The 15114-nt window shown below is 35.5% G+C and overlaps 1 protein-coding gene across 6 annotated transcripts in view; it reads left to right on the forward strand.

Annotated features, from left to right (window-relative positions):
* Window positions 1-6848: 6848 nt before the first annotated feature.
* FHL5 (four and a half LIM domains 5) overlaps window positions 6849-15114 on the forward strand; it is a 59027-nt gene continuing 50761 nt past the window's right edge. For 2 of the 6 annotated variants that reach the window (XM_058430305.1, XM_058430313.1), the window contains exons 1-2: window positions 6849-7024; window positions 7490-7648. The gene's annotated coding sequence lies outside the window, so the exon portion shown is untranslated. Of the gene's footprint in view, window positions 7025-7417; window positions 7649-15114 lie in introns of all 6 variants that reach the window. The other 4 variants (XM_058430306.1, XM_058430307.1, XM_058430310.1 and 1 more) reach the window with 4 other exon arrangements.

The following is a 15114-nucleotide window of genomic DNA, read 5'->3' on the forward strand; positions in this document are numbered from 1 at the left end:
CAAACTAAGCTTCGTAAGTGAAGGAGAAATAAAATACTTTACAGCCAAGCAAATGCTGAGTGATTTTGTCACCACCAGACCTGCCCTAAAAGAGCTCCCGAAGGAAGCACTAAACATGGAAAGGAACAACGAGTACCAGCCACTGCAAAAACATGCCAAATTGTAAAGACCATAGACGCTAGGAAGAAACTGCATCAACTAACCAGCAAAATAACCAACTAACATCATAATGACAGGATCAAATTCACAGATAACAATATAAACTTTAAATGCAAATGGGCTAAATGCTCCAATTAAAAGACACACACTGGCAAATTGGATAAGGAGTCAAGACACATCAGGGTGCTGTATTCAGGAAGCCCATCTCATGTGCAGAGACACACATAGACTCAAAACCAAGGGATGGAGGAAGATCTATCAAGCAAATGGAAAACAAAAAAAGGCAGGGGTTGCAATCCTAGTCTCCGATAAAATAGATTTTAAATCAACAAAGATCAAAAGAGACAAAGAACGCCATTACATAATGGTAAAGGGATCAATTCAACAAGAAGAGCTAACTATCCTAAATATATATGCACCCAACACAGGAGCACCCAGATTCATAAAGCAAGTCCTGAGTGCCCTACAAAGGGACTTAAACTCCCACACAAAAATAATGGGAGACTTTAACACCCCACTGTCAACATTAGACAGATCAACGAGACAGAAAGTTAACAAGGATATCCAGGAATTGAACTCAGCTCTGCACAAAGTGGACCTAATAGACATCTACAGAACTCTCCACCCCAAATCAAAAGAATATACATTTTTTTCAGCACCGCACCACACCTATTCCAAAATTGACCACATAGTTGGAAGTAAAGCTCTCCTCAGCAAATGTAAAAGAACAGAAATTATAACAAACTGTCTCTCAGACCACAGTGCAGTCAAACTAGAACTCAGGATTAAGAAACTCACTCAAAACCGCTCAACTACATGGAAACTGAACAACCTGCTCCTGAATGACTACTGGGTACACAATGAAATGAAGTCAGAAATAAAGATGTTCTTTGAAACCAACGAGAACAAAGACACAACATACCAGAATCTCTGGGACATATTCAAAGCAGTGTGTAGAGGGAAATTTATAGCACTAAATGCCCACAAGAGAAAGCAGGAGAGATCCAAAATTGACACCCTAACATCACAATTAAAAGAACTAGAAAAACAAGAGCAAACACATTCAAAAGCTAGCAGAAGGCTAGAAATAACTAAAATCAGAGCAGAACTGAAGGAAATAGAGACACAAAAAACCCTTCAAAAAATTAATGAATCCAGGAGCTGGTTTTTTGAAAAGATCAACAAAATTGATAGACTACTAGCAAGACTAATAAAGAAGAAAAGAGAGAAGAATCAAATAGATGCAATAAAAAATGAAAAAGGGGATATCACCACCGATCCCACAGAAATACAATCTACCATCAGAGAATACTACAAACACCCCTATGCAAATAAACTAGAAAGTCTAGAAGAAATGGATAAATTCCTCGACAAATACACCCTCCCAAGACTAAACCAGGAAGAAGTTGAATCTCTGAATAGACCAGTAACAGGCTCTGAAATTGTGGCAACAATCAATAGCTTACCAAGCAAAAAGAGTCCAGGATCTGATGGATTCACAGCTGAATTCTACCAAAGGTACAAGGAGGAACTGGTACCATTCCTTCTGAAACTATTCCAATTGATAGAAAAAGAGAGAATCCTCCCTAACACATTTTATGAGGCCAGCATCGTCCTGATACCAAAGCCTGGCAGAGACACAACCAAAAAAGAGAATTTCAGACCAATATCCTTGATGAACATTGATGCAAAAATCCTCAATAAAATACTGGCAAACCAAATCCAGCAGCACATCAAAAAGCTTATACACCATGATCAAGTGGGCTTCATCTCTGGGATGCAAGGCTGGTTCAACATACGCAAATCAATAAATGTAATCTAGCATATAAACAGACCCAAAGACAAAAACCACATGATTATCTCAATAGATGTAGAAAAGGCCTTTGACAAAATTCAACAACGCTTCATGCTAAAAACTCTCAATAAATTAGGTATTGATGGGACATATCTCAAAATAATAAGAGCTATCTATGACAAACCCACAGCCAATATCTGAATGGGCAAAAACTGGAAGCATTCCCTTTGAAAACTGGCACAAGACAGGGATGCCCTCCCTCACCACTCCTATTCAACATAGTGCTGGAAGTTCTGGCCAGGGCAATCAGGCAGGAGAAGGAAATAAAGGGTATTCAATTAGGAAAAGAGGAAGTCAAATTGTCCCTGTTTGCAGATGACATGATTGTATATCTAGAAAACCCCATTGTCTCAGCCCAAAATCTCCTTAAGCTGATTAGCAACTTCAGCAAAGTCTCAGGATACAAAATCAATGCACAAAAATCACAAGCATTCTTGTATACCAATCACAGACAAACAGAGAGCCAAATCATGAGTGAACTCCCATTCACAATTGCTTCAAAGAGAATAAAATACCTAGGAATCCAACTTACAAGGGATGTGAAGGACCTCTTCAAGGAGAACTACAAACCACTGCTCAATGAAATCAAAGAGGATACAAACAAATGGAAGAACATTCCATGCTCATGGGTTGGAAGAATCAATATAGTGAAAATGGCCATACTGCCCAAGGTCATTTATAGATTCAATGCCATCCCCATCAAGCTACCAATGACTTTCTTCACAGAATTGGAAAAAACGACTTTAAAGTTCATATGGAACCAAAAAAGAGCCCGCATCACCAAGTCAATCCTAAGCCAAAAGAACAAAGCTGGAGGCATCATGCTACCTGACTTCAAACTATACTACAAGGCTACAGTAACCAAAACAGCATGGTACTGGTACCACGACAGAGACATAGATCAATGGAACAGAACAGAGCCCTCAGAAATAATGCCGCATATCTACAACTATCTGATCTTTGACAAACCTGAGAAAAACAAGCAATGGGGAAAGGATTCCCTATTTAATAAATGGTGCTGGGAAAACTGGCTAGCCATATGTAGAAAGCTGCAACTGGATCCCTTCCTTACACTTTATACAAAAATTAATTCAAGATGGATTAAAGACTTACATGTTAGACCTAAAACCATAAGAAAACCTAGGCAATACCATTCAGGACATAGGCATGGGCAAGGACTTCATGTCTAAAACACCAAAAGCAATGGCAACAAAAGCCAAAATTGACAAATGGGATCTCATTAAACTAAAGAGCTTCTGCACAGCAAAAGAAACTACCATCAGAGTGAACAGGCAACCTACAGAATGGGAGAAAATTTTTGCAACCTACTCATCTGACAAAGGGCTAATATCCAGAATCTACAATGAACTCAAACAAATTTACAAGAAAAAAACAAACAACCCCATCAAAAAGTGAGCAAAGGGCATGAACAGACACTTCTCAAAAGAAGACATTTATGCAGCCAAAAAACACATGAAAAAATGCTCATCATCACTGGCCATCAGAGAAATGCAAATCAAAATCACAATGAGATACCATCTCACACCAGTTAGAATGGCCATCGTTAAAAAGTCAGGAAACAACAGGTGCTGGAGAGGATTTGGAGAAATAGGAACACTTTTACACTGTTGGTGGGACTGTAAATTAGTTCAACCATTGTGGAAGTCAGTGTGGCGATTCCTCAGGGATCTAGAACTAGAAATACCATTTGACCCAGCCATCCCATTACTGGGTATATACCCAAAGGACTATAAATCATGCTGCTATAAAGACACATGCACACGTATGTTTATTGCGGCACTATTCGCAATAGCAAAGACTTGGAACCAATCCAAATGTCCAACAACAATAGACTGGATTAAGAAAATGTGGCACATATACACCATGGAATACTATGCAGCCATAAAAAATGATGAGTTCATGTCCTTTGTAGGGACATGGATGAAACTGGAAACCATCATTCTCAGTAAACTATCGCAAGGACAAAAAACCAAACACCGCATGTTCTCACTCATAGGTGGGAATTGAACAATGAGAACTCATGGACACAGGAAGGGGAACATCACACTCCAGGGACTGTTGTGGGGTGGGGGGAGTGGGGAGGGACAGCATTAGGAGATATACCTAATGCTAACTGACGAGTTAATGGGTGCAGCAAACCAACACGGCACATGGATACATATGTAACAAACCTGCACATTGTGCACATGTACCCTAAAACCTAAAGTATAATAATAAAAATAATAATAATAAAAATAAAAATAAAATAAAAATAAAAATAAAAAATAAAAAAGGATGAGTTCGTGTCCTTTGCAGGGACATGGATAAAGCTGGAAACCATCATTCTCAGCAAAGTAACGCAAGAAGAGAAAACCAAACACCACATGTTCTCAATGATAAATGGGAATTGAATAATGAGAACACATAGACACAAGGAGGGGAACATCACACACCAGGGCCTGTTGGAGGGTGAGGGGCTGGAGGAGGGATAGTATTAGGAGAAATATCTAATGTAAATGATGAGTTGATGGGTGCAACAAACCAACATGGCACATGTATACCTATGTAACAAACCTGCATGTTGTGCACATGTACCCCAGAACTTAAAGTATAATAAGAAATAAAATAAAAAATATTTTATTGGCTTGAAAAAATTACAGTATATTAAGTGAAAACAAGGATACAGATTTATAATGGGCTTCAGGATGCACTACCCTAAAATATGGCACCTTGGTGTTTGAGAAAATTGCAGAAGCAGGAAGGTCATTCCCACCTTCCCTTTTCCCTTCTCTCCTGAGGCAGGTCATAAGACCCTCATTCAAGAGACCTCCCTATGCCTGGAAGAAAGGAACACAAAGAAGAGTCTAAACAAACAGGCCTTGCTAAGTTCCCCCAAGTGTATAATCATTAGATTATATCCCCTTTGTCCAGTCATACTTCTCCATGACTATCCATTCTTCATCAAATCTAAGCATAAAAATACACAAGTTTATCTCTTGCTTTGAGTCTTCATTTCTGAAAGCCTCCCATGTCCCATAAAAACTTACATTAAATAATCCGAATACTTTTATTAATTTGCCTTTTGTTATAGGGGCCTCAACCATAAACCTAGCAATGGAAAAGAAAAATATTTCACACTTTCTACAAGTATATACAATGTGGTCTTGGTTCTCTAACTAAATATATTGCATAACTATGTTATGGAATATATTTACAAAAAATGTTAGCATTTCTCTGTATCATTAATATATGAATGATACAAAGTCTAAAGAGGTACACAAAGATTTGGTCTGGGCTGTCTTGGATTGCAAGTCATTTTACATTTTCTTTATACGTTTTTCAGTTTCTGTTCCAGATTTTCTGCAAGAAGCATGTATTTTATAATTTAAGAAGCTTTTTAAAAAATAATATTGTTCTATAGAGAAGGATAGAAAGGGATAAGGCTGAGGCAGATGCCAGTTATTTTATGGCTGACAGAATAATCTTAGTGAGACATGTGAGACATGGAATGCAGGGATGAGGACAAATTTGAGAAAGATCATTTAACAAACTAGAACCTACAAAAGGTGGACAATGATGGGGATGGTGGAGAATAGATGAGGAAAGGGAATACTCTAACATAAGGGGTGGATGATTGTGCCATTCCTTGAAGTAGGAAATACAGCAAACTAACAAGTTTAGAATGGGGAGAAGACAATAAAGATATTTGGGACTGTTGAGTTTGAGATGGCTGGGGACTCCTAGAAAAGGTTTCCTAATAGATAGCGGGATACAGGTCTGGAATCTTGAAGAGTGGTATCAGATGAAAGTACACATTTGGGAGTCATGTATAATTGTTCACTGTTTTGATGAAGAACATGATGGAAAGCCTTCAGAGAAGCATATTGAACAGAAGATAAAGCTCTAGGGAAGAGTGAGGTGAATAGAGAGAAGGCTGAGGGTGCTAAGAGCAAACAGAAAATCAGAAGAGTGTAACACAGCTAAACCAAGGAAAGATAATTTCAGAAAGAAATATCTTTCTGAAAGATATGAGAATTTTTCGGTAAGACTGAAGACCATACTCTTTGGGTTGCTAATCAAGGTTGTATATGATCTTAATGAAGCTTTTTTGGAGTGGTTCAAGTGAAAGACAGATTGTAATAAATTGGGAGGGAGAAGGAGGCTCAGAATGTAGTAGGTTTGGAATGACTTGGTGGATGCAGATTACCCTCTCAGGAAGCATGGGAACAAATAAAGAGGGTAATGGTCCCAGGCACTTTTACATCTCAAAGACTGCTTTCCTTGCCCATAAAACAAGGAAAATACAGGTAGTACCTGCTTAGCAATGGTGTCCTAAGGATTAAAATCTATTACTAACGAAATATTCTTGTGTCCTTTTGCTGAATCCAAATTTATTGTTGTTAGTCACCATATGTACATTTTCATAATGTCTTAATCATGAAAGTCAAGTGAATAACAAAACATACAGTTAACTGGCTCTGCATTTCTCTAGCTCAAGTTCTTTGACTGTATATACCCGAGTTTGACCTTAGCAGTTAGAACCAGGACAGTTGGTCTGGAATTAAGGCAGAATTTCTTCTCTCATCCTGCCTTCCAAACTGAAGAAATGGCCTCAAATGTAGATTCTAAGAGAAAATGTCACTTGCTTTATGAATCAGTGTGCCCCACTGAGGATACCTGTTGTGGATTGGTTTAATATCCAAAAATTTCTTCAGATCCAACTCTTGACATCTCTGTCCACTTTCTGTGTTTTGAAGATTTCAAAAGACTCAATGAGTTTATGCTTTATGAAGTCATACAGCCATGTATGTGATGCCACAATTGTGGCCAGCTCACCAGGAAGCAGGCAGAGCGGGAAAGGCTGGGTCCACACTACCAGTCCAGAGAGCAGGGAACTACCTTGAGTATTCTACTCAAAGTTACGTCTCAGAGTTCCCCAATTTCCCAAGAAGGCGGTGATAGAGGCCACAATCCAGGGGGCCATCTCTCAAGGTACCAATAGCTTTGCAGGTAAGAGCATGGGACCTCATCCCTTTCCAGATGGCCTCAAATGGAGATTCTAAGAGAAAATGTCCAAAAGAAAAGCTCAGCAGTTCAGACGTTTCTAACCTAAAAGAAGGGTTCTGATCACCACCAGCAAACAAACCCAAAAACAGATTGAGAAAACAGAAAATACATCATCCTTTTAGAGTATTATTTTTATAAATATGCCCTTAATTTAGCCTACTTAATGGAAATTTCTCAAGTGTGTATGCGTCTGTGTGAACATTGTGTATTTTAAACTTTTTGGAGCTTAGCCAGATACTTCGAATGCTAATCCTGGCAGAATTTCCCTTTAAGGATGTCCTGCAGAGAATTTGTTACTCAGTTTTCAGTAAAAATTGACAAATAGTGCTTTTTCAGCCCAGTAGGAGTCATGTACATGGTGTAAGACTTGGAGGAAATGCAGGGACCCTTCTGTTTTCTCTTGCAAAGTTGAAAAAGCTGCATGCAGTTGGAAGGGATCTTCAGATGGTGCTGGTGACTTTCTGTTCCTTTTGGAGTTGACATGCATGTGGATTGGAGGAAAAATAATCAACATATATTCTCCTTTCGTACTGTTTAAATCACAGGAAGAAGCGGCTTTAAGACAAAGTAAGTTCTTTCCCCCAAATGTTTCCTTTGTTTTGTTTTGTGGTATTTTGACTTCTCTAATTTTTTTTCAAGGATGAGAAATTTTTATAAACTTTCCAGTAACTGCTTAACAGAAAACTTTTGCAGTTTCTTAGCCATTTTAGCTAAAGATTATCAAATTTTATATGCTGAGCTTTTCAGATATCTCATTCTCATAACTTGCATGTGGAGGTAACATAGGGACCAGATAACTCCTTGGAATTGCCTCTTGAGTTTTTCTAATGGTCTTAATGTGGGGTATAGCTTCATTGTTGTAAAAAGAGGAAGAAGAGGAGGGCTCTTGAGATTTTATTTGGCTTAATTTATTTGAATGAATAACATTATCACTGAGCATATTTTATGACTAGATTTATATTTCAAGAGCACATTTTGAAGTCACTTACAGGTTTTAAGTAAAAGGAGTTAATGAGATTCCTGCTATTTTCAAGAAAAATCTGCCTACTTTCCAGAAGTGGGCATACAAAAATTCATAATCTTAAATTTTCTAAGGTTAAATTAAAATATCTGTGTTTCCAGCCCACAGAAATATATAATAGACTCTATCAATCTAAAGTGCTACTTCTTGAAACAGAGGTAGTGTTATTCAGGCAAAAAGCATACATCCCATATGTGTTAATGCTTTCTCTCTCACTATTTTAGTCATATCCTCTTTGGTACCTATCATTCATTTGAAAACCAAATGCAGCTCCTCAGCTGTCATTTCAGACTTTAGAAAATTGGAAACTAAAAAGAATTATTAACAAAATGCATAGCTCTCGTACATAAAATGTAAGGAAATCCTTGAGCCATTTTAGCCCTCATTTCATATCCACAACACCATCATGTGTAAATACTAGCATTTTTATTAGCAAAGCATATGGATTAAAATTTAACATAAGTATTGCAAACATATGTATCATACAAGATATTTCTTAACATATGTGTTATGATACATGCTTAAAGCCATAATCCAAATTGCTTTAAGGGGAAGGTAAACTCTGGTGTCTGTTTTCTACACTTGTTCTATTTATTCTCACATTATCATTAGTTGCCAAATCTGGGACTGTTCTACCTAAGCAAAAGTAGTAGATTTGTGTTTTAATATAACACCACCTCACTGACAAATTTACCTCTTATTTTTATTACACTTGCCAACATTTTGAGTAAAGCTGAATTAATTTGTGTTTCTTACATAAGACTGGATACTTTTCTACTATAATATTACAAATAAGAGTTTAGAATATTTAGAGATTTAGAGAGTATTTAGAGACAGATATTTAAGTTGTCTGTTTTTATTTTGTTTTCAATCGAGGGAACATGATCTCTTTAGAAATGAAAGCTGAATACTTGGGTTCGCATGGGAAGCTCTGAATCAGATATTAGTTAAACCAGCTTGCATTTCCTTGTTCTTGTAATTACCTTTTTCCTCTCCATTTACCATCATTTTTCTTGGTTACTTTTTGGTACCCTGAAAGCTTGCTGAAGGAGAGGAAGAGAAGAAAGAGGTAGAGGAAGAGGAGGAGAAGGAGGACTCTTTTTGCCCAACATGCCTCAAATTCCTGCAAAATAATCAGCTTGAGGCCAGGCATGGTGGCTCACTTCTGTAATCCTAGCTTTGGGAGGCCAAGGTCGTGGGGATCACTTGAGCCCAGGGTTCAAGAGCAGCCTGGGCAACATAGGGAGACTCTATTTAAAATAAAAATAAATAATAAGCTTATTGATGACATACCCTAGTATTTTATATGAACTAGTAAAGCATTCTTATGGGTTTGGATTTACCTTATCCTCACCATATGTCTAAACTTTCACATGGGCTAATTACCCTGATTAGAACATACTAGGATATGTCAACAGCAAGGTTTACATTCATTAAATAAATAAAGCTAGAGAGTCTGTTCGAAAACAATAGTGTGATGTGGAGAAGAGAGTCAAGGTTTTGAAGTGTCATTCATCCTGAGTTTTCTATGAATAAGGACAAGTGAGTTTGCCTCCCTACCTTAAAGATATAATTAAAACAGCTGTGTTATAGAATTTTATATTAGAATAATAACAGTAGTCATTTTTATTTTTTATCTTCTCAAATTCTTCAGTTATACTTCCAGCACCAATGGACCTTAAATTTATCTCACTTGATTTTTAGCAAAGCTTTGAGCTATTCCTTTGTATATTCATTTTGCCAAAGGAATACTCACCAAATGGATCCTGAGCAGATTATTTTGATACATTCAGGTTGTCTCCTCATATTTAAAAACATACCTTTTTGTATTTTTCCAATTTCATTGCAATTATAATGCTCTAAAGATGGTGGTGTGGAAGTGGAGTGGAGAAATATGCTTCTGGGGCTGTTCTCCAGCTTGATTCTGTTTAATTATCTCTTACGATTGTTCATAAAACAATTTAAGTAACATGTCATAAGTCACATGACTTCTAAGATTTTTTTCTTCTTAATTTTTTTCTTTTTTGCTTTTATTATTATTACTATAGACATATAACTGTATATATCCATCGGGTACAATGTGTACACGTGTACAACAAATTATCAAATCAGGGTAATTAGCATATATATTACCTTTTCATTTCTTTGTGTTGGAAACATTTAAAATCCACTCATCTAGCTATTTGAAAATATACAATAAATTACTAATTATAGTTACCCTATAGTGCTATAGAACACTCAAACTTATTCCTCCTATCTAGCTGTATTTTGTATTTCTTAGCCTACCTTTGGCTATCTCTTTCTTCTCCCTACCCTTTTCTGCTTCCAGTAAGCACTATTCTGCTCTCTTCTTCTATGAGATTGACTTTTTTTAGCTTCTTCATATTCATGAGGACATACAGTATTTATCTTTCTGTGTCTAGCTTATTTCACTTAAAATAATGTCCTCCAAGCTCATTCATGTTGCCACGAATGACAGAAATTTGTTCTTTTTTACAGCTAAATAATATTCCATTGAGATATACAGCACTTTTTTTAATCCATTCACCTATTGATGGAAACTTAGGTAATTTCATATCTTGGCTATGTGTTGTGAGTAGTGCTGCAATAAACATGGGAACACAGTTATCTCTTTAACATACTGATTTCCTTTCCTTTGGATATATACCCAGCAGTGGGATTGTTGGATCATATGGTAGTTCTATTTTTAATTTTTTGAGGAGCCTTCATACTGTTTTCCATAATGGGCATATATAGCAAACCCTTATACGCTATTTGGAATATATATATATGTGTGTATATATCTATATACACACATATATATATACACATATATATATTCCAAATAGCATATATATAATATATATTCCAAATAGCATATATATATTCCAAATAGCATATAAGGGTTTGCTTTTCACCAAATCCTTGTCAGCATTTTTTTTTTTTTGTCTCTTTGGTAATAGCCATTCTAAATGGGGTGAGATTTTATCTTCTTGTGGTTTTGATTTGCATTACCCTGATGCTTAATGACATTGACCATTTTTTATACCTACCTGTTGGCCATTTGTATGTCTTCTTTAGAGAGATGTCTATTCAGCTTATTTGTCTACTTCCTAATGTGATTTTTTATTTGCTATTGAGTCTGTTTTATATTATGAACTCGGATGAATAGTTTGCAAATACTTTCTCCTATCCTGCAGGTTGTCTTTTCACTCTGTTGGCTGTTTCCTTTGCTGTGCAGAAGCTTTTTAGTTTGACATAATTTCATTTGTCTATTTTTGCTTTGGTTGTCTGTGCTATTGAGGTCTTATCCATGAAATCTTTGCTCACACCAATGTCCTGAAGTATTTCCCCTATGTTTGCTTCTAGTTGCTTCATAGATTCAGGTCTTATATTTAAGTTTTTAATCCATTTTGAGTGGATTTTTACATGTTATGTCAGGTAGAAATACAGTTTCATTTTTCTGCATATGAATATTCAGTTTTCCCAGCATCATTTTTCAAAGAGACTGTTCCTTCCCCATTAAATGTTCTTGGCAGCTTTGTTGAAAATCATTTGGCTGTAAATATGTGAATTTATTTCTGGGTTTTCTATTCTGTTCCATTGTTCTATGTGTCTATTTATATTCCAATATCATGCTATCTGGTTTACTATAGTTTTGAAATATATTTTGAAGTTCAACAATGTGATTTCTCCAGCTTTGCTCATTTTGCTCAGGATGCTTTGGCTATTCAGGGTCTTTTGTGGTTTCATATAAATTGTAGGAGTTTTTTTCTGTTTCTGTGAAGAATGTCATTGGTATTTTGATAGCATTGCATTGAATTGGTAGATCACTTTTAGTAGTATTGTCATTTTTACAATATTAATGTCTACAATTCATGAACATGAGATATCTTTCCATTTTTTGCATCTTCTTCAATTTTTTTCATCAGTGTCTTGTAGTTTTTATTGTAGAGATCTTTCACCTCCTTGGTTAAATTTATTCCTACATGGCTTTTTTTTGTAGCTATTATAAATGCAATTTGCTTCTTGATTGTTTTCCACTAGTTTGTTTTTGGTGTATAGAAAAGCTACTGGTTTTTGTAAATTTTTTTGTATCCTCCAACTTTACTGAATCTGTTTATCAGTTCTGAGATTTTTGGTGGAGCTTTTATGGTTTTCTACATAGAAGCTCTTGTTATCTGCAAATGAGGACAATTTCACCTCCTTTTCAATTTAGATGCTCCTTATCTCTTTCTCTAGCCTAAGTGCTCTGTCTAGGGCTTCCGGTACTGTTTTGAATAAAAGTGATGAAAGTGAGATCATTGTCTTGTTCCAAATCTTAGAAGAAAAGCTTTACACTTTTCTCCATTCAGTGTGATATTGGCTGTGGGTTTGTCATACATGGCTTTAATTATGTGGAAGTACATTCCTTCTATACCTAATTTGTTGAGAATTTTTATCATGAGGGGATGTTCAATTTTTCTCAAATACATTTTCTGTATCTCTTGAGATAATCAAATGGTTTTTGCCCTTCATTTTGATGATGTAATGTATCACATTTATTCGTTTGTGTATTACATCCCTGGGGTAAATCTTACCTACATGGTGAATAATCTCTTTAATGTGCTGCCGGATTGGTTCACAAGTATTTTGTTGAGGATTTTTGCATCTATGCTCATCATGTTTATTGGCTTATAGTTTTCTTTTTTTGTTGTTGCACCCTTGACTAGTTTTGGTATCAAGGTAACACTGGCCTTATAGAATGAGTTTGAAAGAATTCCCTTATCTTCAATTTCTGGAAGAATTTGAGGAGAATTATTATTAGTTCTTCCATAAATCTTTGGTAGAATTCCAGAGTGAAGCTCTCATATTCTGAGCTTCTTTTTGATGAGACTTTTTATTACAGACTTAATGCCATTACTTCTTATTGGTCTGTTCAGGTATTCTCTTTCTTGTTGGTTCACTTTTGATAGATTGTTTGTGTCAGGAATTTACCCATTTCTGCCAGGTCTAATAAAGTTTTTGGTATATAGCTGTTTTTAATAGTCTCTGATAATTTTTTGTATTTCTATGGTATTAGTTGTAATGTCTCCTTTTCATTCCTGATTTTATTAGGACCTTTTCATTTTTCTTGGGTAGTCAAGCCAATGGAATGTTGATTTTGTTTGTCTTTTCAAAAAAACTCAACTTTCCATTTTGTTGATATTTTGTATTTTTTAGTCTTAATTTTATTTATGTATGCTTTTCTTTCTCTCCTTCTAATTTTGGGCTTGGTTTACTCTTGCTTTTCTAGTTTCTTGAAGTGCATCATGAGCTTGTTTATTTGATATCTTTCTACTTTTTTGATATAGACGTTTGTTGCTGCACACTTACCTTCTAATACTGCTTTTGCTATACCCCAGATGTTTTGGTATTTTGTGTTGCTATTTTCATTTGTTTGAAAATATTTTAAAATCTCCCTCTTAATTTCTTCATTGACTAATTTGTTATTCAGGAACATGTTGTATAATTTCTATGTATTTGTACAATTTTTAAAGTTCCTCTTGTTATTTTGATTTCTAGTTTTATTATATTGTGGTCAAAAAATTGATATGATTTCTATTAAATTTGTTAAGATTTGTTTTGCGGTCTAACATGTGGTCTATCCTAAAGAATGTTTCATTTTCTAATGAAAAGAATATGTATTTTGCAACTGTTGAAGGAAATGTTCCGTAAATGTCTGGTAGGTCCATTTGGTCTAAAGTGCAGTTTAAACTAAATGTTTCTTTGTTAATTTTCTGCCTGAATTATCTGTCCAATGCTGAGGGGTGTTGAAATCCCCAACTATTATTGTACTGAACTCTATTTCTCCTTTGGGTTTAATTATTTGCTTTATAAATCTGGATGTTTTGGTACTGGGTGTGTGTATGTTTACAATTGTTATATCTTCTTGCTGAAGTGACAATAACCTTGTCTCTTTTTATGGCCTTTTGTTTAAAGTCTGCTTTATCTGATATAAGTATAGCTATTCTCCCTTGCTTTTGGTTTCCATTTGTATGGATTTTTTTCCATCCCTTATTTTTATTCTATATGTGTCTTTTTAGGTGAAGTGAGTTTCTTTTAGGCAGCATATAGTTAGGTCTTTTTTTTTTTTTAATTCATTCAGCTAGTCTATATCTTTTCAGATGGGAATTTAGTATGTTTACAGTCAAGGTGATTATTGATAAGTGAGGACTTACACCCACAATTTTGTTGTTTTCCTGTTGTCTTGTATATCTTTTTTTCCTTTCTTTTTCTCTTATAGTTAATCATTGTGGTTTGGTGGTTTTCTGTAGTGACAAGATTTGATTCTTTTCTCTTTCTCCTCATATATCTGCTCTACCAATGAGATTTATACCTTTTGTGTGTTTTCATGACAGTGATTTTCACTTCCAGATGTACGCGGAAATCACTTAAGCATTTCTGGTAAGGCCAGGTGAGTGGTGATGAATGCGTTCAGTTTTTGCTTGCCTCGAGAAGGCTTTATTTCTTCCTAATTTCTGAAGGATAACTTTGCTGGGTATAGTATTCTTAGCTAGCAATTTTTTTTTCTTCTTTCACCAGTTTGAGTTTATAACTCTATTCTCTCCTCGCTTGTGAGGTTCCTGTAGCAAAATTTATTAGTCTAATACAGTTCTCTTATGTGACTTGACAATTTTCTCTTGCTGTTTTCAGAACTCTTTCTTTGTCTTTGACTTGTGATAATTTGCCTATAATGTACCTCTAAGAGGACCTTTTTGGGGTTGAATCTATTTGGGGAATTTTGAGTTTCCTGGAGCTGGATGTCCAAATATCCCTCCTTCACAACCCCCACCACTAATTTGGGAAGTTTTCAGTTATTATTTTATTGAACAGGCTTTCTATACTTTTTCCTTATCTTCTCCTTCTGGAAATCCCATAATACAAATATTTGTTTGTTTAATGTTTTCCAATAAGTCTTATAGGATTTCTTCACTCATTTTCATTCTTATTTCTTTTTTCTTTTCTCTGACTGGGTAACTTCAAAAGACCT

This window comes from Hylobates moloch, unplaced genomic scaffold, assembly GCF_009828535.3.
Source record: "Hylobates moloch isolate HMO894 unplaced genomic scaffold, HMol_V3 SCAFFOLD_2, whole genome shotgun sequence".
Lineage (NCBI taxonomy): Eukaryota > Metazoa > Chordata > Mammalia > Primates > Hylobatidae > Hylobates > Hylobates moloch.